The sequence below is a fragment of the Mauremys reevesii genome, linkage group 3 (genome assembly GCF_016161935.1).
Source record: "Mauremys reevesii isolate NIE-2019 linkage group 3, ASM1616193v1, whole genome shotgun sequence".
Taxonomy (NCBI): domain Eukaryota; kingdom Metazoa; phylum Chordata; order Testudines; family Geoemydidae; genus Mauremys; species Mauremys reevesii.
In genome coordinates this window covers 16,577,915-16,601,616 of record NC_052625.1, presented here as the reverse complement: position 1 = coordinate 16,601,616, position 23,702 = coordinate 16,577,915, and the positions used below count along the sequence as shown (strand labels likewise).

The following is a 23,702-nucleotide window of genomic DNA, read 5'->3' as shown; positions in this document are numbered from 1 at the left end:
TCCGTGGTGTGCCTATGTCCTCTAATGATGTTGGTGATATAATTATTAAATGACTTTATTTTCCTGATTACACTGGTGCCTTTGAGGTATATTTAATGTGGATATTAAAGTGTGGACAAAGAATAGTGTTACACCTGTAACCAACAGCTTCTTGATATCTGAATAAAATACTTGAAGTAGAAACTGTATGGATGTCCAGAGTAGCTAATAGAAAAATATTCTGTATGTTTCTCAAAGGGGAATAATTATCCTTAAATAATACTTTAATGGTTAGTTCTGGTCTGCACTAAAGAGTTAGGTCTGCCCACCTACATTGCTCAGAGGTGTGAAAAATCCACCCCCCTGAGCAACTGTAGTTAAGCCGACATAACCCTCATGTAGACAGTGCTACGTTGATGGAAGAATTCTTTTGTCTACCTAGCTACCGCTTCTCAGCGAGGTGGATTACTTATTCCTGGTTTCATGCCTGCCAGCTCACCCTCCCACTTCATCAGCAGCCCACTGGGGACTCTGGGCTTCCAGTGTCTACATCTTCAGGATAGTTTGCTGGGCAGACTGCCCTTGGACCAAATTTCAAGTAGCAAAATCTTCTGTGAAAGAGGTTACTTTTTTTCACATAGGTCTAGCCACAAGCCTTAAAATACAACTCCCACAAACATACCTTACGAGAGTAAAACCTTGCCGGAGGATTTAAGACAATCAGCTAGATGTCTTGCTTATCTGTTTGTCTGTTTGGCAAGCATGTTTCTTCATGAAAGGCTGCAGCTGTAGGCAAGTGTACCCAGAACCCAACATAAATCCATGGCACTGTAGGGCACACAATACATCAGCAGCCTGCTCATATTGCAAGTGAATTTTCTGGGAAACTAGTTTAGTGAAAATCTGAAGAGCAGCATTCCACCCTACACCTTAGTGCAATGACTGACGATGAGAAGGGGAACAAGCCCCTCAAGCCCTACTGATGCCCTCTTCAACCTGAGTGAAGGACCCCATACGTTTTCATTATTCATTTCAACAGAAAATGGATTTAGTCCTAGGCTTCTTTGAATAATTTTCCTCTAACTTGCTGTGGTGTTAATGATTGTGATGAAGCAGAGAAACTGCCAGCCAGCACAGCAGGGGTTAAAGAAAGCCTTTGGGCCCAGCTAGCCCCACCCCACCATACCTGCAGCCAATGACAGGCCTGGAGGGGGAATAAAAGAAGGAAGCTCAGTTCAGGGCTGACTGGCAAAGAGGCAGGAGCTGGCTGTTTCCCTGCCTGAAGGGGTAGCGCACAGGTGCCTGCTAGTCAGGGCTGCCCCCTGGAAGTAAGCACTGGTTTCCCAGCCAAGAGAGACTGCAGAGGAACCCCCCCAGTAAGGGGAAACTGAGTGAGCAAACCTCAGAGACATTGTGAGGCTTGCCCTCACCAGCTTGCAGCTGTCCTGCCCAAAGTAGCCTAGGACCGCAGCAAGGCACCATCCTGCCCCAGAGGGAATCCTGTGGGAAGCAAGCCAGCTGGTAGATTGGACTAGAGGGGCCACACCCCAAACTGAACAGACTGGTAGGAAGTAGCCCAGGGCAGCAGATTCTGACTCCCTGCCAGGAGGGACATCAACCTCCCTCTTCAGGGTTGACATACTCAGGGCCCTGGGCTGGGACCTGGTGAAGAGGGAGGGCCTGGGTCCCCCTACCATCACCCCAGCCTTAAAGGCTGAGGCCACTCAGCTAGCAGGAGGCTGAGAGCCAGGTTATCTAACCACTAGGCTGCTCGGCCACCCAAGACCTGTTACATTGATCAGTATTGCATCTTTTATTGTCTGTTTCTTTGTAATGTGAACTAAAGCAGCATACTGCATGCTAGTTAAGAATGCCACTTTCAATGACTGATTTATAATAACAATCAATACACAAGTTATTTCCAAGGACAATTTTGATAAGGGGTAAAAAATTTTAAAAGCATGTAAGTCCCATTTGCAAAAGTTTAATTGAAAGTCAGTGGGACTTAAGCCTCTTACGAGCTCAAATCTTGCTTCTCTTTCGTAGGATTCCAAATTCCCGATGAATGAGTGAGCTTGTTGTTTAAAAAGTTCACATGGAGCATAAGAGAGCTAGATACTGGGTGTTTGATTTATTTGGAACAGTCCACGTGATCTTTCAGATTTTAGTAATCTTTGCCCATGTTCATGTGGTGTTTGCTTCAGGTAGAGAATTCCTTCATACTCCAAAATTTTCATCGGGACATTTTCATCTGATGCGACTTTGACTTTCTTGGAGGTCAAGAAGTCTCTCTCTTTGATCTGTGTAAAACAGTAACTCTTAGCTTCTGTAACCTGGCTGTGTGCAAGAGAGCCTTCTGCTGCTAACCAAAGTCATGCAGACTGTGGTACAGTAGAGTAGCCAGATGTTTACTCCTGTCTTCACTAAAGGGGATTCTCGCTTAAAAGATATTGGATATTAGTTTGTTCCTTAGTTTAAAAAAAAAAATTGGCTCAAACTCCTATACAGAAACCAAGCACTTGGCAGGCTTTTCTGTAGCTCAGACTGCCATTTAAATAAGTTTCAATATGTCCTTGTTCATACTCAACCAAGTCCCTTCCTTATTCCATGCCAGTAGTCTGGGTTGTGTTTTTCTTTGCAGTGATTGTGGCAGCTCGGTGTTGTGAAGCAGATGCTCGAAACTGCGCTTACTGTGCTCATGTAGTCACCTGCAAAGATATTCAAGAGCACCTGAAGGTGCACCCCTTGGATGCGGAGAAGACAGTTGTTTAGGGGATGACCATATGACAGTGGCCGAGAGCTTGTGTCCAAAGAGGAGGCCTCCTTTATATGTTGTAAATGAAGGTTAAATGGAACAAAGTGTTAAGATTACTTTGAAAATGGCATTAAAACTCATCTTGAACGTAGAAGAATGCTGGACCTTCTTCTCATGTAAAATATTATACATAAAATATTATGAGGCAAGCAGCATGGCTGCCACCAATCAAAACACAAGCCATACCTCCCCCGCCCCCCCAAAAAGAAAATCCGTATTGTGTAGAGAGCACTTTACTTCCAGATTTAGAATGAAGAATTCGGTTAGTTCAACGCTTTGTACTGAACTGAAATGCCTGCAGTTATTGTTTGAATGAAAACTTTCCCCAGAACTGATGAATGTTCTATAGATACTAGTTTAATTGTTGGCTTAGTCACTTTCTTTAAAGAATGACATGGAATGTGCAGTGCCTTTGAGTGACTGTTTCTTGCTTCATGTAGCGTTACAGGCCATGAAGCCGAGGTCCAACTAATTTTCATCATCTGAAAAGGGCAACATTTCTAAGAGTCAACTTTTTATGATACGTGCATGTAACCACCAAAGGGGTTAAACTGGATCCTTGGCAATCCATTGCCTCAGCCTTATTTTGCTATTAATTAAAGTTCTAGGGATGCTGTAAAGCTTGGCGCACCCTCTGCACGGTATCCCTTACTGTGGCTCTAATCCAGGCCTGCACAACATGCGGCCCACGTGGGCTCACTGTGCGGCCCACAGGAGATGAGTAGGTGGGCTCACTGTGCGGCCTGCGGGGGGGGTGAGTAGGTGGGCTCACTGTGCGGCCTGCGGGGGGTTGAGTAGGCGAGTGGGCGGGCAGTGGCAGGGGAACAAGTGAGCCGGCGGCGGTGGAGGGGGGCTGAGGAGGTGAGCTGCGAGCCGGTGGCTGACCTGTTCTACTGATCTGGTCTGGCTCCCATCCCCTCTCCGAGGGTTGCAGCTGTCTGGAGGTGCTGACTTCCACGCCTTCCTCCTTCACACCTCATTCATTCAACAGGGCAATTGATTACAAAGTGGGGGGAAGATCTTATTCTACTTCTAGCAAAAAGACATTTTTCTTTTACCTTAATTATACTACCTTAGGGGCCCACTATAACATATTGCCAAGGTTCAATACCGCTGTTTCGGTGGGGCTGCGCTGGGGAAGGAGGGTTTGTTTCCGTGGGATGGGCAGTGCCTGGAGGGGGGCGGGAAGTATTTCAGTGGGGCTTGGTGGCGTGTGGAGGGGTGTATTTCAGGGGGTTCGGGGGGGGGGGGTCGGTCCTCAGCTGTTTTCTTTGGAGTAATATGGCCCTTGCCGCTTTACGAGTTGTGCAGGCCTGCTGTAATCTGTACTTCTCTGTATGCAAATATGCAGATTCACAAGAATCTTGCTATCTCAGGGCTAGTCTACACTGGAGACACTACAGTGGCACAGCTGCAGTGCTGTAGCACTTCAGTGTAGCCACTCATTATGGTGACGGGAAGGATTCTCCCATCAATGTAGTTAATCCATCTCACCAGCAGACGGTAGGTAGGTTGACAAGAATTCCTCCATTGACCTAGCACCATCTACACCGGGGGTTAGGTCGGCTTAACTATGTCGCTCAGGGTGTGGAATTTTCACACCCTGAATGACACAGCTGGGTCAACTTAACTTTTGAGTGTTGACCTGGCCTCCGTATTGTGGCAAAATCTTGGAGCTCAGTTCTCCCACCCTTGCTGACAAGATGTGGTATCTTACTGTGCGGATAGCATTATTGAAGTTAATGGCACCACTTGCCTAGCATGCAAAGAATCCTGTGGCACCTTATAGACTAACAGACGTTTTGCAGCATGCGCTTTCATGGGTGAATACCCATTTCGTCGGATGCAAGTACTTGCATCCAACGAAGTGGGTATTCACCCATGAAAGCTCATGCTGCAAAACATCTGTTAGTCTATAAGGTGCCACAGGATTCTTTGCTGCTTTTACAGATCCAGACTAACACGGCTACCCCTCTGATACTTGCCTAGCATGGTGTGCTATGCAGTGTGAGTAAGGGTGGTAGAATCAGGCTTGGTCTGACTTCCGTAGAAGTGTTCCAACGTACGCACAGTGGAATATTAGAAATCTGGACTCCATCTTAATCTTAATGATCATAAAGGTTCATTATGTAATGCATACCAGTCATAATACGGGCTGACATCTGCCAAACGTGTCATTCAAGCTTGTTGTGAATTCATTGAAAGTATCTCTTTAAAACAGGAGGAGTTGTAATAATCACAATGGGAACCTTGCCTGTTTCAAATAATTAGTTGCCTCAGGCCAGATACAATAGCAACTGGAAATATTTACACACATCCGTTCAGAGGAGTTGGTATAAGAGAGTGGCATGGTATTTTATGTCACAATACTGGATTCAAGTCCTACCACTAGTGATTTTGATTCTACATGTTCTTCTCTCTGCCATTTGTGCACATAGCCGTATTGGTTGGATGCATTTGGTAGGCTTTTCTCCAGAGAGGTGAAGGCCTGGAATGGCAGAGATTGTGATCACATTATTTACAATAGTTCTTTTTCATCTTCCAACTGCTTTACAAACAGTCGAGCCTTCTATAACCCTGTAAGCTAGGGGATTCCCCTCTTTTACAAATGGAGAAAACTGAGGAAGAGAGACTGTTACCTTGCCCCAGCTTCCAAGGGAGTTGATATGAGAGCTATGATGAGAATTTAGAGGTTCCTGGCTCCTAGTCCTGTGCTCACTCGCCTACCTTTAGTTGTTGCTAGTTACTCCCTACATTATCCCACAAATATTTAAAATAGTTCCTCTGTGTCATGGTTGTGTCACACACAGGTGAAAGTGGAGAAGGAAGGTTGTTCTGTTTAAAATGCCACTTTGTCCTTAAGTTTAGAGTTGCAAAAGCAATGAATAAGTCAGTGCAGGAATGACTGGAGATGCCAGCCTTTCTCTGAATTTCTTTCCTTTAGTTAAGCAGAGTAACTATCATCACAACTGGTGTCTTTGAAAGTTAGCTTGTATTTAATAATTTAGTGAATGTTATAGCCACAAACCATAGACCTTGAATTTTGGTTTGGGGTTTGTTTGGTTTTTTGGGGGAGGGAAGGAGAGGGGAAATCCCAAAGGAGTAAACCCACTGTGACAGACCCAGACCAGTGGGGTACAGGAGTCTGGTAGAGGGCAAATATACTGGTCACTGGATGAGTAGTTTTCTGTTCTCTGAGTGACCAGAGCAGGGGCTGCACTAGAGTAATCAGGAACCTGCTAGAACCAATTAAGACAGGCAGGATAATTAAGACACCTGGAGCCAATTAAGAAACTGCTAGAATCAATTAGGATAGGCTGGCTAATCAGGGCACCTGAGTTTAAAAAGGACCTCACCTCAGTTTGTGGCGTGCATGCGACGAGCTGGGAGCAAGAGGCATGAGGAGCTGCGAGTGAGACGACATATTGCTGGAAGACTGAGGAGTACAAGCATTATCGGGCACCAGGAGAAAGGTCCTGTGGTGAGGATAAAGAAAGGTCCTGTTGGGAGGAGGCCATGGGGAAGTAGCCCAGGGAGTTGTAGCTGTCGTGCAACTGTAACAGGAGGCACTCTCTAGACAGCTGTAGTCCACAGGGCACTGGGCTGGAACCCGGAGTAGAGGGCAGGCCCGGGTCCCCCCAAACCTCCCAACTTCTGACCAGATACAGGAGGAATTGACCTGGACTGTGGCTTCTACCAGAGGAGAAGGTCCCTGGGCTGTTTCCCAACCCACATGGTGAATCTGTGAGGCGAGCAAATCCGCCAATAAGCGCAGGACCCACCAAGGTAGAGGAGAAACTTTTGTCACACCACACATATGTGCAAGACATTTTTGGATAAAATCAGTACACACAGATACTTTGTAGGAATGTGGGTTTGTGATCCATTCAAGGATATCAAAATACTAGCCTTTACTAAAGTCCTCATATGCATAATCAAGAAAAACCTTGGTTTTTTTGTGTGTAGTAACGTCCCATTGTAGATTTGGTTTCACTTTGTTAAAGCCATTTGCCTGAAAGTTCAAAAAATGGTAAGTTGTGAATGACTCTCTTTTTCCTCCAGTCACAAAGCAAACAAACAAAAACCTGTGGCTAGTTGTTGTGTGTTTCTGTATAACCACCGTTTGGATGAAATCATTCAGTGGAGAGGTTCTCTCTTGAGTCCCTTTTTGGTCCTGATCTCGAAGCCATTTTCTGTGTTCTTAACTTGAAGCCAACACTTCTGTTATGCAAAGACATATTCCCAATATTTTTGTCTGACTGGGGAGTGGCTTGCAGATCCAAATTTTCCTGTGTAGTAATAGGCTTCAGTTCCCAGCAAGCCCTTTGGCTGCGTTCAAGTTTTGGTACCTCAAAGAACCCATTCAGGTTTACAAACACAGAATGAGTTCCCATGACATGTCAGAACTTGATATTGTAAAGATATTGTTCTAATTTAGACTAGTAATGACTGATAGGCATTTGTCTAGATTCCAAACTTGTGTTTTGTAAGCAAAAGCTATAGGTATTTTGGTTGACTTTTTCTTTATTTCAGCTCTCTTGTCATGTTTACCAAATATTTTAAGCTGATATTTGAATCTAAGGTACAGTTTCCCTTGAAAAAGCCTAACACAGATAGGGTTGCCACAGATGTACAATTAGTAATTTGGAGAAATTCAAACACTCCAGGAATTATGCGAACTTTACATGAGGTTCATGGATGCAGCATTTTGCATAAACCTGTAAATGTATCACTTTTGTCATCTGAGTCCCTATCCAAAGCATGCCACAGAAGGTGCTAAAATGTGAATTGGGCATGTCACAACTTCAGAGCATGCTGCAGATCCCTCTAAACATGAATTTGGACAGAATAATTTTGTTTGGACTCAGAGGTGTGCTGAATATGTTCCTTTTTTTTTTTCCCTAAAATTAAACACTAATCCTCCCCGCCCCAAATTACTCCCACTCTTGGAGTTTCACCATCCTGAGAGACGTTCAGAACATACGTTGAGTTGGTGCCGTATTTCAGTTAACTATTAAGTTCTTCAGTGTGGTTCATGTTCTGATTTAAGCTTGAAAAATCTACTTGCCTCAGGTGAATAACTTGCCCTAACAAGCAGTGGGACTTGAACCAAAAAATTAAGCTGTCAGTTGACATAAGATAAAATTTAACTTTACAGATGTGAGCAATATGAACCAATGCAGTGTCCTCTTCAACCAGTGCTATTTGCATTGCTTGGCCAAACACCAGCAGAATGAAATAAGACTCTGGTCAGTTTAACTGCTACTGTTTTCCAGAACCATGTGAGCAACGTGAAACTGAGAAGAACCATGTCCATTTCATACTGCTGTTTGGAAAAACTTAGAGCTGCATCAGAGCAAGGCACTGAAGGACCACCCAAAAAATAAAGGCTGGAGGAATTGTAAAATGGTGGAGATCCTGTCCACCCCCCCCACCCCTCCTCAGTGGCTGCCAGGAGCAGCCCCAGGAGTCTGGAAGGCAGGAGAAAGACAACAATCCCTTCAATAGCTATAGAGGGTGGGTGGAGCATGAAATTCTATGAGCTACCTATATGTCACAGATGGGTAAGAAATAAAAAGTCCCAAGTAGAACACAAGCAACATTTTTGGTACCTTCCTCTTTAGCAGCATTTGCTGGTCAGGGTGGTGATGGGCTTCTCATCAGTGAGTTTTTGTGGTCCCCAGTAACAAAGCCAAACCTTTGTCTTTGGCATCTCCCTAGTTGTAGATTTAGTCTTTGAGCTAGTAGGTGTCCAGCAAACTTTTCATGTCTTCTGCTTAGAACAGTGCTGCTCAGACTGAGGCTCACGAGCTGCAAGTGGCTCTTTAATGTGTCTCCTGCAGCTCTTTGTAGCACATATTAAAACACGGTGTGATTTAATTATTCACCGATATAAGTTCTTCACCCGTAAGGATGCTTTTATTGTGATACTAACCAATTGTAGCTGATTAAAATAATAATGTTTCTCACTATGGACCTTACAGATGCTCTCCTGCCAGCATAATTAAACCACCTCCAACGAGCAGCCTAAGCAGGAGACCTCTCCACACGGGCACTTTTGTCGGTGAAACTTACCTCAGTCCAAGGTGTGCGTTTTTTCACACCCCTGACCGACAAAAATGTTACTGACAAAAGGGCTTGTGTAGACATAGCCCAGTATCACTGACTTAAGTTGGCATGAATCTGAGTAGTTTCCCTGTAAGTATGTGCTGGTGTCAAATACTGATTGACTTAATTGTTTGGTTTTTCTTTGCCTCTTAGACTTAGGGGTTCTCAATCTTTTACTTTCCGAGCCTCCCTCAACCCCCCAACATGCTATAAAAACTCCATGGCCCACCTGTGCCACAATCTGTTTTTCTTCATATAAAAGCCAGGGCTGACATTAGGTGGTAGCAAGCAGGACAGTTGCCTGGGGCCCCATGCCACAGAGGCCCCTACGAAGCTACATTGCTCAGGCTTCAGCTTCAGCCCCATGTGATGGGGCTTCAGCTTTCTATCCTGGGCCCCAGCAAGTCTAACGCTGGCCCTGCTTATTGGTCCCCCTGAAACCTGCTCGTGGACCCCTTAGGGTCCCAGACCTACGTGGTTCTCAACCAGGGGCTTTTTAAAGGCAGGGAGAAAGGTGCACAGTGAACTTCGAAGGCAATTGATTCCTTAGAAATCATTATCTAAAATGTTTACATAGAACGGATGAAGGAAAGAATGGTTTATCGTGGCTTCATCGACATAAGGCAACCATACCTGTACAAAATCTAGAAGCCATGAGACTCTCCAGAGGAGCTGGTCTCTGATAAGCAAACTGACAAGGTCTTTGACTAGCCTTTGCTCAGAGCTCTCTTTGAGAACCATGATGAATGCAGCGTATTTTTAAAAATGGATTTCCAGGACTTTCTGAATGTAGTTTTGGGATAGCGCACACGATTGAAAAATGACTGTGGTGCAGAAGGGTTGCCTCTGACAGTCTTTCCACAGCTATTCAGCAAGTTGCTAATAGCTTTTAATCTTTTAAATGCTTTTTTTAAAATATAATATAATAATAATTGGAGATATACCTATCTCTTAGAACTGGAAGGGACCTTGAAAGGTCATCAAATCCAGCCCCCTGCCTTCACTACCAGGACCAAGTACTGATTTTTGCCCCAGATCCCTAAGTGGCCCCCCCAAGGATTGAACTCACAACCCTGGGTTTAGTAGGCCAATGTTCAAACCACTGAGCTATCTCTCCCCCCCTGGGATTTGAGGGGCTAGTATTGACTGTAGCCTGAAGTACCTGGTATACTAATTATTGGCAGGTGGGAGGAAGGAAATGGAGACTGGCCCCCCAGTGCAGTGCACGCTAATTGGCATGCAATACACTAACAAGACACAAGGTGGGAGCCTAACTAATTTAATACCAGTAACTTGTTTTGAAGAAGTACTGCACAGTTTCTTCCTTTGAAGCAGGTTGGTAACCTGAATATTTTCCTTACCATCTCCTATAACAAATAAAGGTGAGACCAGAAATATGTGGACTTTAGCTGTAAAGTTTTTTGCATGAGACAGGAAAAGGTTTACAATGAACTGTTGGTAAGCAATTAAGTATTGTTCCCTCCTGCAAATCACACATTTTAAAATTCTGCTACCCATGGTAAGATACTCACTGAGGATTATTTAATTTTAATAGTTTAATTTTAGGTTGGATTTATTGTCTAGTCCCAGCCTCTACTTCATGGCATGAAACAAGCTGACTTAGGGAGGATGGAAGTTGAGAAGACATTGACTTGTGTGGGAGCAGTACCAAGGAACTGACTTTTGGAGATCCTAGGCTAAGATTCTTTGCGTGTGGGACCAGCACAATACTCATGTTAATTCTCTTCTCCAACTGCAGGCTTGAGGGAGAAGGGAGACTTAACTGGGGGCTGTACAAAGGGACCTTGACAGTCCAACGAGTCTGATTGTAAGGGGGCTTCTGAATATTGGGTTGGAGGGACTGCAGTGAGTTGAGTATTCAACAAAGCTTCTGGAACAGGGTTGCTGCTTACGAAGAACCACCTAGAGAGCTGCGATAATGCTTTCCCCTGGAGCTGCTCCTGGCAGCAGGCTGTGAGTAGCCACCTCTCTGCAGTACTGGCCGATCTCCAGCAACAAGCCCACTCACTTGTTCCTTTCCCTGGTGGTTGCATTTGCTCGCTCTCTCTCTGCAAACGCTTCTGGAGGGAGGAGAATTGATAGTAGAGAAGCTAGTGAAAGCGGATGAAGCTGCTGTATATTGGTATAACACACCCATTCTCATCCTGTTGGGAAGGGAAACATTACAATGTATGTGTTGCAGTGGTCCCCAACCTTTTTGTGACCAGTAGCACATTCATGTTTTCAGAAGAGCGTGGCGGGCGCCAACAATTTTACAAGGCTTATTTTGTATTTGTACATTAAATAATACAAAAAAACATATTTAATATTTCATAATATATGAATCCAGAGAGAAGCTGGAGAAAAGCCGCGAGGACAGAGAACACTGGTGCCCGCAGTCCTGGAGGACTCTGTCCCCAGCAGGCGCGGGGCCCCAGATTCTCTTCTCTGCTGGGCACTAGGTGGGCACCAGAGAACACCAGTGCCTGCAGCCCCAGAGTTCTCTGTCCCTGGCAGGCGCAGGGCCGTGGCTTCTCTCTCCTGCTGGGAACTAGGCAGGCCCAGCACCTGCTGGGAACAGAGAACACCGCGCCCGCAGCCTGAGTTCTCTGTCCCCGGCAGGTCCCCTGCTGGGCACTAGGCGGGCACACACAAATGCCCCAGCAGGTGCCATAGTGCCCACAGGCACCACGTTGGGGACCACTGATGTGTTGGCAATACACAGATTCCCCAGGAAAGGACTGTGAGTAGAGCCTAGAATATCGACATATAATCCAGTAAAGCAGATTGATGCTGAATCTAAATTCTGAAAAAACATGGTTTTAAAAAGTATATATTGGCTATTAAAATATTTGCAAAATGTGTTTTTTGACATAACATTAGCATTTAAACTGAGAACAAAATGAGAGGTTTAGTGCTCTAAAATACTGCTTGTTGGGAGAAGACACTGATACGATTTTAACATAACCTGATAGAAGAGAACCCGTGTAACAATGGTTAGCCTGGTACATATTAAAGTCAATAGTGGCTTATTTTTGTCCTTTGCAAGTGTATTACCGGTAATTTCAGTGGTGCTCCCTGTACCACTGCAATGTATCAAAGCTCTGAGGCCAGGCTACTATTTCTATACTTGGAAAATATTAAATGCTGTTAGACCAGGGGTCGGCAGCACACGTGCCAATGGTGGCACGTGAGACGATTTTTTTTTTTTTATGGCACGCCAAGGTCCTGGCTGCTGGCCCTGCTCAGTCCGCTGCCAGCCTGGGTGAAGGGAACCCCAGGCCAGTAGCGGGCTGAGCGTAGCCAGTGGCTGAGACCCTGGCTGGCAGGAGCCGGCGGCCAGAACCCCAGACTGGCAGCAGGGTAAGCTGGGCCCCGGCCCTACTCAGCCCGTTGCTAGCCCAGGGGCCCAGCCACTGGTCCCACTCAGCCCGCTGCTGGCTTTGATGGACGGAACCCCAGACCGGCAGCGGGCTGAGCGGGGCCAGCGGCTGGAACCCCGGCTGGCAGGAGCCGGCGGACGGGACTCCAGACTGGCAGCGGGCTGAGCGGGGCCAGCGGCTGGAACCCCGGCTGGCAGGAGCCGGCGGACGGGACTCCAGACCGGCAGCGGGCTGAGCGGGGCCAGCGGCTGGAACCCCGGCTGGCAGGAGCCGGCGGACGGAACCCCAGACCGGCAGTGGGCTGAGCGGGGCCAGCGGCTGGAACCCCGGCTGGCAGGAGCCGGCGGACGGAACCCCAGACCGGCAGTGGGCTGAGCGGGGCCAGCGGCTGGCACCCCGGCTGGCGGGACTCCAGACCGGCAGCGGCCTGAGCTGCTCAGCCCACTGCCGCTCTGGGGTCCCAGCCGCCAGCCCCGCTCAACCAACTGCTGCTCTGGGGTTCCGGCTGCCAGCCCCTTGCCAGCTGGGGTCCTGGCCGCCGGGACCCCGGCTGGCAAGGGGCCGGCAGCCGGAACCGAGAAGTGAAAGGAAGGCGGAGCGTGCACGCTCGGAGCCGGCCGCTGCTGGGGCGCTCTGCTGCGGCTGGAGGCACAGATCATGGCGCGCTCCCAACGGGGGTCCTGCTGGCTGCCAGAACTCGCTGGCGCTGGCGGCCCCGTGCACCGGACTAAGCAGCAGGCGGTCAGGCAAGTGAAAGGGGCCGGCGGGAGGCGCGGTGGAGGTGTCCGCATCCCGGCCTGTCCTGCTGCCCCCTCTCGCCACTGTGGCTGGATATCAGGGCACTACAGGCACTTGCCGTCCCTGTGGCTTGCACAGCTGCGGTCCCTTGGGGGCGGGGGGCAGGGGCCCACAGCTCCCTTGGCAGGAACAAGAACAGCGTAGGGCAGGGACCCATCCAGGTAACCCAGCTGCAACCGGGACTGTCCCAGGCCAGCTCCAAGCCCCTGCTCCCCCAGAACTTCTCCCCTACACAGACACCCCAACCCCCTGCCCTGAGCCCCTCATGCCACCCAACCCTGACTCCTGCACCCCCCATGCTCCCAGCCCTGACTCCTGCATCATCCACATCCCCACCCCCTGCCCTGAGCCCCACTCACCCCAGCCCCCTGCCCTGAGTGCTCCCACCCACACCCACACATCCGCAGCCCCTGAGCTCCTCCCCCCGAGGCGGGCTGCAATATGACAGTACCTGTAAGAAATTTGTTCCTTTCACCCCTGCTGGAACCCCAGACCAGCAGCGGACTGAGCGGAGCCAGCGGTGGGCTGAGCGGTTCATCCCGCTGCAGGTCTGGGGTTCCAGCCACCGGCCCTGCTCAGCCCACTGCCAGCCTGGGGTACCAGCAGCCAGCCCAGGGCTCTGCTCCTGGCCTCAACCCTGCGCTCTTCAGTCACCCCCTGCTGTAGCCCACATTGGAAAACTCAGCAAGGGAAAGCGAGGGCGAGGATCACAATACACTGATCAGATCTGCATTTTAATTTTATTTTAAATGAAGCTTCTTAAATATTTTAAAAATCTTATTTACTTTAAATACAACAATAGTTTATTTATAATAATACAGATTTATAGAGAGAGACCTTCTAAAAACATTAAATGTATTACCGGCACGTGAAACCTTAAATTACAGTGAGCTTGGCACACCACTTCTGAAAGGTTGCCTACCCCTGTGTTAGAGGATGCTCAAACTAGAATTAATGAAACTGTGTGAAAAGGGAAGGGTTGCATGTGGTGTAGGGAGCATCAGTGTTTTGGGTTTTTTTTTAATCTCTCCTATGTTTTGATTCATGACCAGCCTTTTCCTGAGCAAAAAGTAGTGCAGTTTCTCTATGTTTGCTTATAAAATTCACTTCAGTATTGACTACTAAGGGAAAATGAAGGTCCCCTCCTGAAGGACACTATCAACTTTAAAATCACATTTCTGTATGTATGATTTTGAATCTGCTGTTAAATTGTAATGCCTAAGATTAGTGAAATATTTTTTTCTCTCTTGTTTTCAGTTGGCTTACTTTGTGCATCAGACAGCACTTTGTGGGCAGTCACTTTCCACTGTTCCTCCCCCGGGCAATTTCTTCTTGGGTGAAAAGATCCTTATAAATATAAAAAAAAGAAGCAGAAAAACCTTTACACATTTTAAAGGGATTTTAAGGCTATATTTAATGTTGTTTATTTTAATGCCAGAAAAGGGAATTTCTTAACATTTTGTTGGGTATGTTATAATCAAAGTAAGGTCACACCTGTCCTTATAGGGTAGGTGTTTTCTGCATTTTCTACATCTAATTTAAAACTAAAACAAAACTGTATGTACAGCTATGGAATGCTCTCCCAAGTCTAATTTCTCTGTTCTTCCTGCTGCTAGGAAAGAAAGCTCCCACTGGCTTATGACAGGGGTAGGCTTCCTCTCCCCATCCCTAACCAAATGATCGGATGTGGCAGCATGTTGGGGACTGGGGAGGGAAGGAGAAGCCAAAGAGATCCAGAGAGCTATACAGTATTTCACAGAGGACAGCACTCCCGTGTTTTCCTCACAAGTGAGAGCTGGAGAGGAAATAAGTTGAGCAAATTACCTCAGGTCTCAGTTCAAGACACAGGGTGCACTTTTCCTTGCCCTCAGGTACCTGGATTCTCAAGAGGAGAAGATGGAGGGCCTGGGGAGTAGAGGTCTGCTGGAGCCTAATTTTTAAGGCCTACCCAGACCCAACCCCTCCCATCCCCCTGAACCAGAGTCAGTGCTGCTGCTCCTACTTGTGGGGTCAATGCGACTGCAGCCGTATGTGTTAACTGAAGTAAATGCGAGCGCACTGGGCAGGTCTGCTTCACTGCTTGTCAGTTTCTTGACCCCCCTCAGTGGCACTCACACTCTCTTCTACTGGGGCTGTCTTGAGATTTGAGCGAGGGATAAGGGGCAGGGTTGAGGGATGGTGTCATCACAGTCTGGCAAATGTCTGAGGGACAAGAGGGTTCCTCTTTCTCCACTGATACATATCTTCATTTGCTGCTTCCTCCTTTTGTCAGCAGGTGCGCGAGGTGGTTTTTTGCAGAGGCATGACAAAGATTGTGTTTGTACCTCCTTAATCTCAACTTTAACAGTTGCGTCCCCCCCCACACCTTTTTTTTTTTTAAACGTAAACTTAGCTAAGAATGATATTGGTGTGCAAGGCAGAACAGAGCACAGCTCGTAACTCTGTATTGGCTGGGCAAGTCTTAACCATAGTAAATATTTGACTGTCAGGAAAGCAAGCAATATTAAATATAAAATAAGTCATTTTTTATTTTAGCATATTAACCTGGGTCAAGGTGCTTTTACATACTTTAAAAAGGCAGTTTTGGGAGAACAGCTATGTAAAATGAGTATTTTTAGAGTCATTTTTCAACTATAACTATAGCTGAAAACATGCCTGGGATCTTCCCATACTCCAGAGAAAGTCAGGGTTGGTGAAAATTAACTGCACATTTGCAAAATCTCTTATTTGGTGACAAAGCAAGAGGGAGAAGAAAGTTTCACTTCACACATGCATCAGGTCATAAAGCAAGTTGGCATAAGCAGAATTTTGTAAAATAATTATTTGACCTGTAAACTGAAAACACTTGACAGTGAATAAATAGGGGGCACTTCATATGCAGTAGGTATGGAATATGGAATGGGATGTAGTTTCTTGACTATAACTATACTCTGAAAGGGGCACACTTTGAAGTTTTACACTGTTAAGCTAATTAGCTGAATATTTATATTGAGAGAAACATTTGAAGTTATTTACTTTTCATACCTTTTAAGGTATATTACAGTCAAATTTTTTAATTCTGTGTTCAGTTTGGCTATTTTTAATCTATCTTAAATTGCAGCAATAACTTGTGCAAGTTGAGGTATGTAAATATAACTACTGTGGTGTGGTACTTTGTAGTTTGGGTACCAAACAGTTATTTAAGTTGTGTACACTAAACACTTGTTAATTTATATTCATAGTTTGGTTAGAGTGCAACTCCAACTGGAATACTGCAGGAAACAAATAGTTAATTTGGAGATATAGACTGTATTAAAGATGAAACCACAAAGCAGACACATTTGAGTTATTTTCCAAAGTAAGAGAAGAATGCCCCAATTCAGACTGTTGAATGCTTTCAGTACAAACAAGTTGCAGCTGACCCTACAGTATTTAGGAACTTCCCCGCTTTGAAATTCTCTGTCACTTCCTGCTTTGGTGAAGATGTTCTGGAATTCATTATTCTCTAACATCAGACACCAGGAGCCTCACTATAACCCATTAAACTTGGGGTGCCTGTTATCCACAAAATAAATCATTTTGCTGTTCATTAATGGCCCTATCTTCATGAAACAGGGAGGTGGCATTGGGTATCAGAGAAGGGAACGTTTTCTTTGAAAGTAAGATCAATTTTTTCTGTGCTTACTGTCCTCCATTGTCAGGGTTTTACTCATGGGCTTCACTCTTTATTTTAGTTTTCACCTTAAGTTTATTCTTAAATTGAATGACTCAGATTTCTTGTGGCTCCCAGATTATATGAAGGTTCATTTGATACTTTAAAATAGCTTCTGGAATAGAACAAATGGATGTGGGTTTAAGTTGTTTGGGGGTTTGTGATTAAAAACAACAGAAAAGTATACTGCACCAAAGGTCATCCAGAACTGCACTATTCCTGAGATGTACTATATAAGGACAAATTTAATGGTTTCAAAATATTAGTAGAATAATTTATTTTGTATATAGTTTACTGTGTCTCTATTGGATTCTTGTAGAAGACAGTAAATATATGCTTCAGAAAAGGAAGAAAATGTTAGTGTTTGCAATCAAATATAACCAGGTTAGCCTTGTGTGAAGGAGACCAACCAGTTTTTGGCATGCTTTCTTTTTAATTGATTTTTATTCCTTTCTGTTAATATTATAAATCTTTCCATTGCAGAACTCTTTTGGGGATATGCCATCCAGACAATGGCCTTTTGCCCTGATTTCAGGTGGTGCCTAAGGAAGCACTATCCCCAGTTATGCCAGTTTAAATCCATCTCTCTGGCAGCACCCTGCCACATTGTGAGACGTTTTCTAAACCAAAACGGCTACTGGGTGAACCAGTAAGGCAATACCAAATAAGTTAATCTTTCAAATAAAGAATGTGTGTGAAATTAAATGATTCTGTGTGTAGAATGAGTTAATCTTGAAGTCTTTATTTGTTCATATGCAATAATTGTCTTAAATGGAAACCTTTACCTTAATTGCACAACTTGTCATGACTGGCAAAATCTGTGGCTGTAGTACCAAACTTGAGCTCTGACACTGCGTCTGTAATACAGTATTTACCTGAGGAAAGCGGTCATCAGATTACTAATGCAGCATATTATTTTAGAAAAAGCCAATGGAAAAGGAACCCTATTTTGTTGTATATCATCTATGCAGCTTTAGCTACAGTGCCAACATTATGACTTGTAAAGGTTTCTAAACTAGGTGAATAGCAATATCTGTGGCTAGTGAAGTAAATAGGCCATGTTCCAGATCTACAAGCTTTCTGGGCAAGTAACAGAGGTCTTTGGTGGGCTTGTGTAAAGACGCTTTTGTTGCAGCTGTCCTTGTATAGAGTAATAGGACCTGCAGCTGGGAGGCTTTTGCCAATATCTTAAGCATCACAAAAACAAATATTCACTCAAAATAACATTTAAAAAAATAAACATCTACTTCTTCCTATTTTCATAGTTAGCTTATTTCCTCAGTGTCATGGTTTTGTCTCCAGTACTGTACATTAATAATCTTCAGAGGACCAGGACCTTCCTAGAAGTATTTCCTGTACATGTTTATCTGTCTTTATCAAATTAGTTTTTATTAGTTCTTTTTAAATTTTGCTCTGAATGATAGGAAATTGTCCATAGTAATAAAGCTTTTTGCTAGAAAAATCTCAATGAAGCATTGTTGGGGGGTTAAAGTGCCTTTTGTAGGTTTTAGCCAATGGCATCCTTTAGGACATCTGCATGTAGCCTCAAATTCTAGAGGTCACCATCTTTGTGTTAGTTTTGGCTCGGCATTACTTTAGCTAAATTTAATATTCCGTAGTAAGTGAAGCTAGAATCCTTTTGTCTACGCACTGCCTGGTTCTGCAGAAGGGATACTGCTCAATCTAATATCAGCTCAAAGACTGCAGTCGTTGGATGGAAGGGCCTACATAAGTGAGATATTAACTTTTAATCAACAGTTTGTAGTATGGTACTAAACCCAGACCCCTTGTTTTCTTGAACATCTTCAGTGGGATGGGAGCAGTCATTCTCCTAACTATGCTATTAACTTGTTTCCCATCCAGCTAAACTAAGCTCAGCTTTTGAATAGATGTCCTTTAGTCATCCTAATATATATTTAGGATGGGGATCAATTCCAGAATCCACTACAGACTCATTATGAAACTTTTGATTCAGTCTTAATGATCCAAATTGTGGATGTGGTTTCTGTGTTCTAACCCAGAATTGATGGGTGTGAAAATCTTGACTGTTGACTGGCTGCCTCTGCCTTGACTGATGGGTTTAAGGACAAGACATAATTTTGGATTAGTGTAACTAGACCACAGAAACAAATGATTATTTAGAACTTACCTTCTTTGGGAAGAGGAGCAGGCTTCAGATTGCTCCTCTCAGGAAAATCAGTTCTCAGCTCCACTGTTGAACAGCTAGATCACTGTGTAATCAAGGACTATAAAAATGTTCCCCATTTTATAGAGGAGGAGAACATGCTAGCTAATGGGACGTAGTTCTGTTGAAGGGGCCTGTATGTGCTACAGAAAACACGGTGGTAGAAAACCTGGTTTTAAAATTGTTTCAGTTAGCATGTTGTTTACCTCCATTGTAGACCGGACATAATGTGGTGTTTTTATAATTGTTCTCCAGTCTTTCACAACACCTTATACTTCAGTGGCTACTGGACAGTGGAAGATGCTGTCAAACCAGGCCCACAGCCCAGCATATTAAAGAAATTGGAATGGGTGTTCACGATTTAAAACTTAGTGTGATGGGCTAATTAACTTGAAGTACAGTGACTTCCCAGTCTTTGCTGGAGATCAGTATGTCACTCTTCATCTCTTTGAGATAAATGAACAAGTTCCCAGAACATTTCCTGCTGGACTTTCTGTGGATTGGCATCAGCTGTAGCCTTGCATGAAGCTCACCTATCCCGTCTTTCTAAACAGTGTAAATGCCCTAGTGATTGAGCAAATGAAAAGCAGGGGTTAGTGACCAGTCTGAGAGAGTAGAAAGAGCTGCTGCCTCTGAGTAAACAGATGGGCTAAAGCCCAACTTCGAATGCCTGGACTTAAGAACCCCCATAGAAATGGGGGAGGATTCCTGAAGTGTTCATGTGGTTATGCAAATTCTGTTTGGGGATGAGTAGCTGGCTTTCTGCCTAGACTTCCTGTTTGGAATTGAACTCTTGCATTAAGCACCAACTTCTTAAAATCGCTAAATCCATTAAAGCTGGGTTGATCTGTTAGGCCTCCAGTAACTTACACTTTTCTTGGCAACATGTAAAGTTTCTGTGGCATGTGCTGAATTACACCACTATCCCCAATATCCGAGTTGTTATGACTTATCTCCTCCTCCACACTGCACTCGCAGTGAAGAAAATGTAGGTTTGAAAGTTTGCATTGCCGTGATGCTGGCATTGATAAATGGGCAACTTACTCCAGATAAAAAAGGGAGCCTGTCTGACTTCCTTTTTCTCCAGTCCTTTATAGAGTCTAATTTTTAATACTGCCAAGCACCTCCAGATTTTCTAATTACATGGAAATCTGATGTGGACTTCAGACATAAGGAATAGATTTTTATTAGTTGCCTAAGGTAGCTAAAGGTAAAATGGCATAATCTTTGTGGTTTTCTTCTGCTCCTGTACAAAACAAAATTAGTCTATTTTAGACATGTGACCTCTGAAGCAGCCCCTTAAATTTAATACTGGAAGCACCACTTGGTTAGATTCAAGGAGATGTGGATTTGGTGCTGGATGTTAACAGTATCGGCAAGTGAATTATGATGTCCCCCTGTTAATTATTCTGAGAAGTATATATTAATTATTTTAAGGCGGATAGCATATGTAAATACCGTGTAATTACCAACAATATGTACATGTTCTCTCTGAAAATTCATTTCTAGTGGACACAGGGCATTGGATAATCCCCTTGGCAGTTTGTGCTTACTTAATCGTCTTGTTTCTGAGCCAAAACATCCTGTTCGAATATCGGCATGGACCTTCCATCTGTGTACGTGACCTCACCATGGCACCTGGGGAACACGTTGCCATTAGATCAGCCTTTTTAAAAGATTTTTTTTTTTACTTTCTGCATTTTAACAATGCTGATCTGTTCCTTTGATGCATGTTCATTATGCACAGTAAAGCACTGACCATTTTTATTCAACTTGGTGTGTAAATTCTGGTGTGATTTATTTTTGTGCTGTATCTCTATCCATTTTCCTGTTGGGAAATTGATCCGAAAGTGTGTCCATTTCAAAGTAGAAGCACCTACCTTTCAAGTGTAGGATTTTCTCTTTTGTCATTCCTCCAGCTCCAGAGACAATATAGACATAGTGTAACTGGCTGAAGCCCCCATTTTTAGCTCATGTACAGGAGTCTCTTTTGCTCTTTCTGTAAAACATTGGGGAATTTTATGTCACCATTATCTGAATTAAATCTCAGCTAAATCTGGATTTCGGCAAAATTTGGCAATTTGGGGTCCAGATAGGCATCTGTTGTTCCACTAGCATCCGCTAAATACATGTGGTTTGGATATACCCGCAATTAGGGCAAGTGAAATTCAGGTAGGAAAAATGAGCAAAATGAAAATGTTCAACATTTTGTGAAATCGGTCAGCAAAATTCAGACACAAACTCTAGTCACCATCCTAGCAACTATTCTTTTTGGGTGAATGGGGTGACAAGTCAGAAGGTAGGTAATTCCCACCCTCCTGCCATCCTTTGAGTTAGGTATATTTTAAAAATTTAAGAAGGGAGGGGGGAAATCTGACTTTTGACAAGCAAATACCTCATAAGGAAATTTATACGTTGCCCTCACTGGTGCTGTTCTCACAGGAAAATAGAAACCACAATGTTGACAAAGGGTGGACACAGAAAATGTCATTGTCTGTGCATATTCTGAAAAATGCTAAAGATTGGTGTCGTTAGAAGAAAAGCATATGCTGTAAACTGGTGCTTTCTTGGTACTGAGGGTCTTCAGGTTGGTGTGTATTATCGATTTAAAACATCCAGTTCAAAAACTGCTAATAAATACATGGAATCTGGCAAGACTCTAGCTTTTCTTTTCCAAAGAAAACAAGCAGAAAAACAAATCCATCTGACTTCCAGTTGAAATCTTACAGGATGAATTAAAATATCCATCGCTGCAATAATTATTATGCACAAAATTGAAGAGAATGTAAATTTTATCTTTTTATCTAAAGGGTCCTAAATCTCATATACAAACAAGTAACTGTAGCTGTCACAAATTGCTCAGAGCCATTGGCCTTAATAGTATTGAGCTGGATACTTTTAAACAAATATATTTTGTTGCCATGGTTGTCAAGCAAGTGGATTTTTCAGTTTGAAGCTGCAAGGAATATTACCTCTGCAACTTGTCATGTAGTCTGGACCCTTTTATTTTATAACGAGGTGTCCATCTACACTAGATCATGGAATTGTCAAGTGTACACAATACCCAGGTGTTTGAAGGAATGCCTGCAATCACTGCCAAATTCGTAGACTAGAAGAGGACAGGAAATGCTGGTACAAGCCCACTGTCTATGACACTGTTTGCCTTTCATTACACACATTCTCCAGCATCTGTTGATGTATGGGGGGTGGGGTCACTTTTATACTTGTTGTTACCATTTAGTATTGACTGTATACTGGCATATTCACTGTATATGTGTAGCAGCCCAAATATATTTTCACATGAAATGAAACAATTTGTCAAGAGTCAAACTGGAGTTGAGCACACTGCTCTGATTTCCAAACAATCACGATTGCCCTTTTTTAAGGGGAGGCTTCTTCTGAGAACCCTGTACAGTCTCCTATAAAGCTTCTAGGGATCAAATAAAGAGAAATGGTTACATTTGAAAGGCCAAAGCTTCTCTTGTTTAAAAAAAAAAAAAATCTCTTCGGGGTAGAAAAGAGAAACATTAAACTCTGAAAATAATAAAACCCAGGGAAATCCAGAAGTTCTCAGGCAGTTTCTCTTTTACTTCCTTAAAGGAGAGAAACTCGTTTCCTAAGAATTAGTAGTACTCTAACTCTGAGTTAAGTGTTTTACTTCACCAGTAACATCATTGACCTTAGTTTGTACCATTGTACTGGTTTGAACTGAAGAGCCCATTTGATTTCTAATGTGAAATCCTTCAGAGCCTCAGGCAGGGAGGCACTCAAAAGACGGTTTTCAAATGTGCAATGGCCGTTAGCTTGTTTCAGAATCCTGACAAGTAGGAGACAAGACATTAAATCTTAACACTGTTGAAGTCAATGGGAATTTTTGCCATTGACTTCATTAAGGTCAGGATTTCACCGTACAATCCTCAAGGGCTGTTGGCCAAACTCTCTCAAGTTTATCGAATACCCAGTTTACTTTCTTTGCTCATCTGGTTATCTCATCCTAGTATTCCTGGTCTTTCACTGTGGGTATTTTTGTTTACACCTTTAGAGTTACAGGGTTCAGGAGCTCCCAGTCTTTGGGGGAAAATTTCTGAGACAGTAGAAATCAGTCTCCCCTTTTCCTCCTCTTTTCCCCCCAAACACACGTACCTTTCAAACCTGTTAAACAGATGTAACCTGCTGCATGACCATGTGTTTTCTCACCACTGGCAAGTGGCAGGAGGGGGTGGGGTGGTCTTCTATCATCCCCTGGTTTTGCTAGCAGGAAATCACAACTAATTTTCAGTTTGGAAGAGCAACCAGTTTGGTTTGTTGGCATTCTAAAACACCTGAATTCCAGAATATACAAGAATTATAACATTGTGAGCATTCTGTAAGTGTCTGGGGATGAAAAACTATGGTCCTTTATAGATTTAGGGGGAAAAAGGAAACACTTCCATTGTTAGAATGCCACACCACCACCTCTGTTTCCCATGATGACTAGATTGCTGTGCTGCTGCTGTCTGGAATTCCTCTTGTGTTGAGCGGCAAGGTGGTGGGAGGAGCATAAAGTGCTCTGACTGTGAGTGTGGGGATAGTGATAGGGTAGTTTCGGCCCTGCTGTTATTGTCCAGGGCAGGGGTGGGCAAACTTTTTGGCCCAAGGGCCACATTGGGGTTGCAAAACAGTATGGAGGGCCAGGTAGGGAAGACTGTGCCCCCTCCCAAACAGCCTGCCCCCCACCCCTTATCCGCCCCCTCCCACTTCCTG

General features: G+C 44.3%; 1 protein-coding gene and 1 long non-coding RNA gene across 4 annotated transcripts in view; one reads left to right on the top strand and one right to left on the bottom strand.

The window, feature by feature from the left end:
- The window catches only part of SPRED2 (sprouty related EVH1 domain containing 2), a 92,234-nt gene that overhangs the window by 14,740 nt on the left and 53,792 nt on the right, over positions 1-23,702 (top strand). The window contains exon 1 of one of the 3 annotated variants that reach the window (XM_039532476.1): positions 6,200-6,275. The exons of the other annotated variants lie outside the window; for them this stretch is intronic. The gene's annotated coding sequence lies outside the window, so the exon portion shown is untranslated. Of the gene's footprint in view, positions 1-6,199; positions 6,276-23,702 lie in introns of those variants that run through there. 3 annotated transcript variants of the gene reach the window in all.
- Positions 10,475-23,254, bottom strand: LOC120402098. Its single transcript, XR_005596976.1, has 4 exons — positions 23,103-23,254; positions 20,840-20,958; positions 20,513-20,597; positions 10,475-11,067 (listed from the first exon to the last, which is right to left on the bottom strand). It is a non-coding gene; the product is annotated as an uncharacterized LOC120402098 (long non-coding RNA).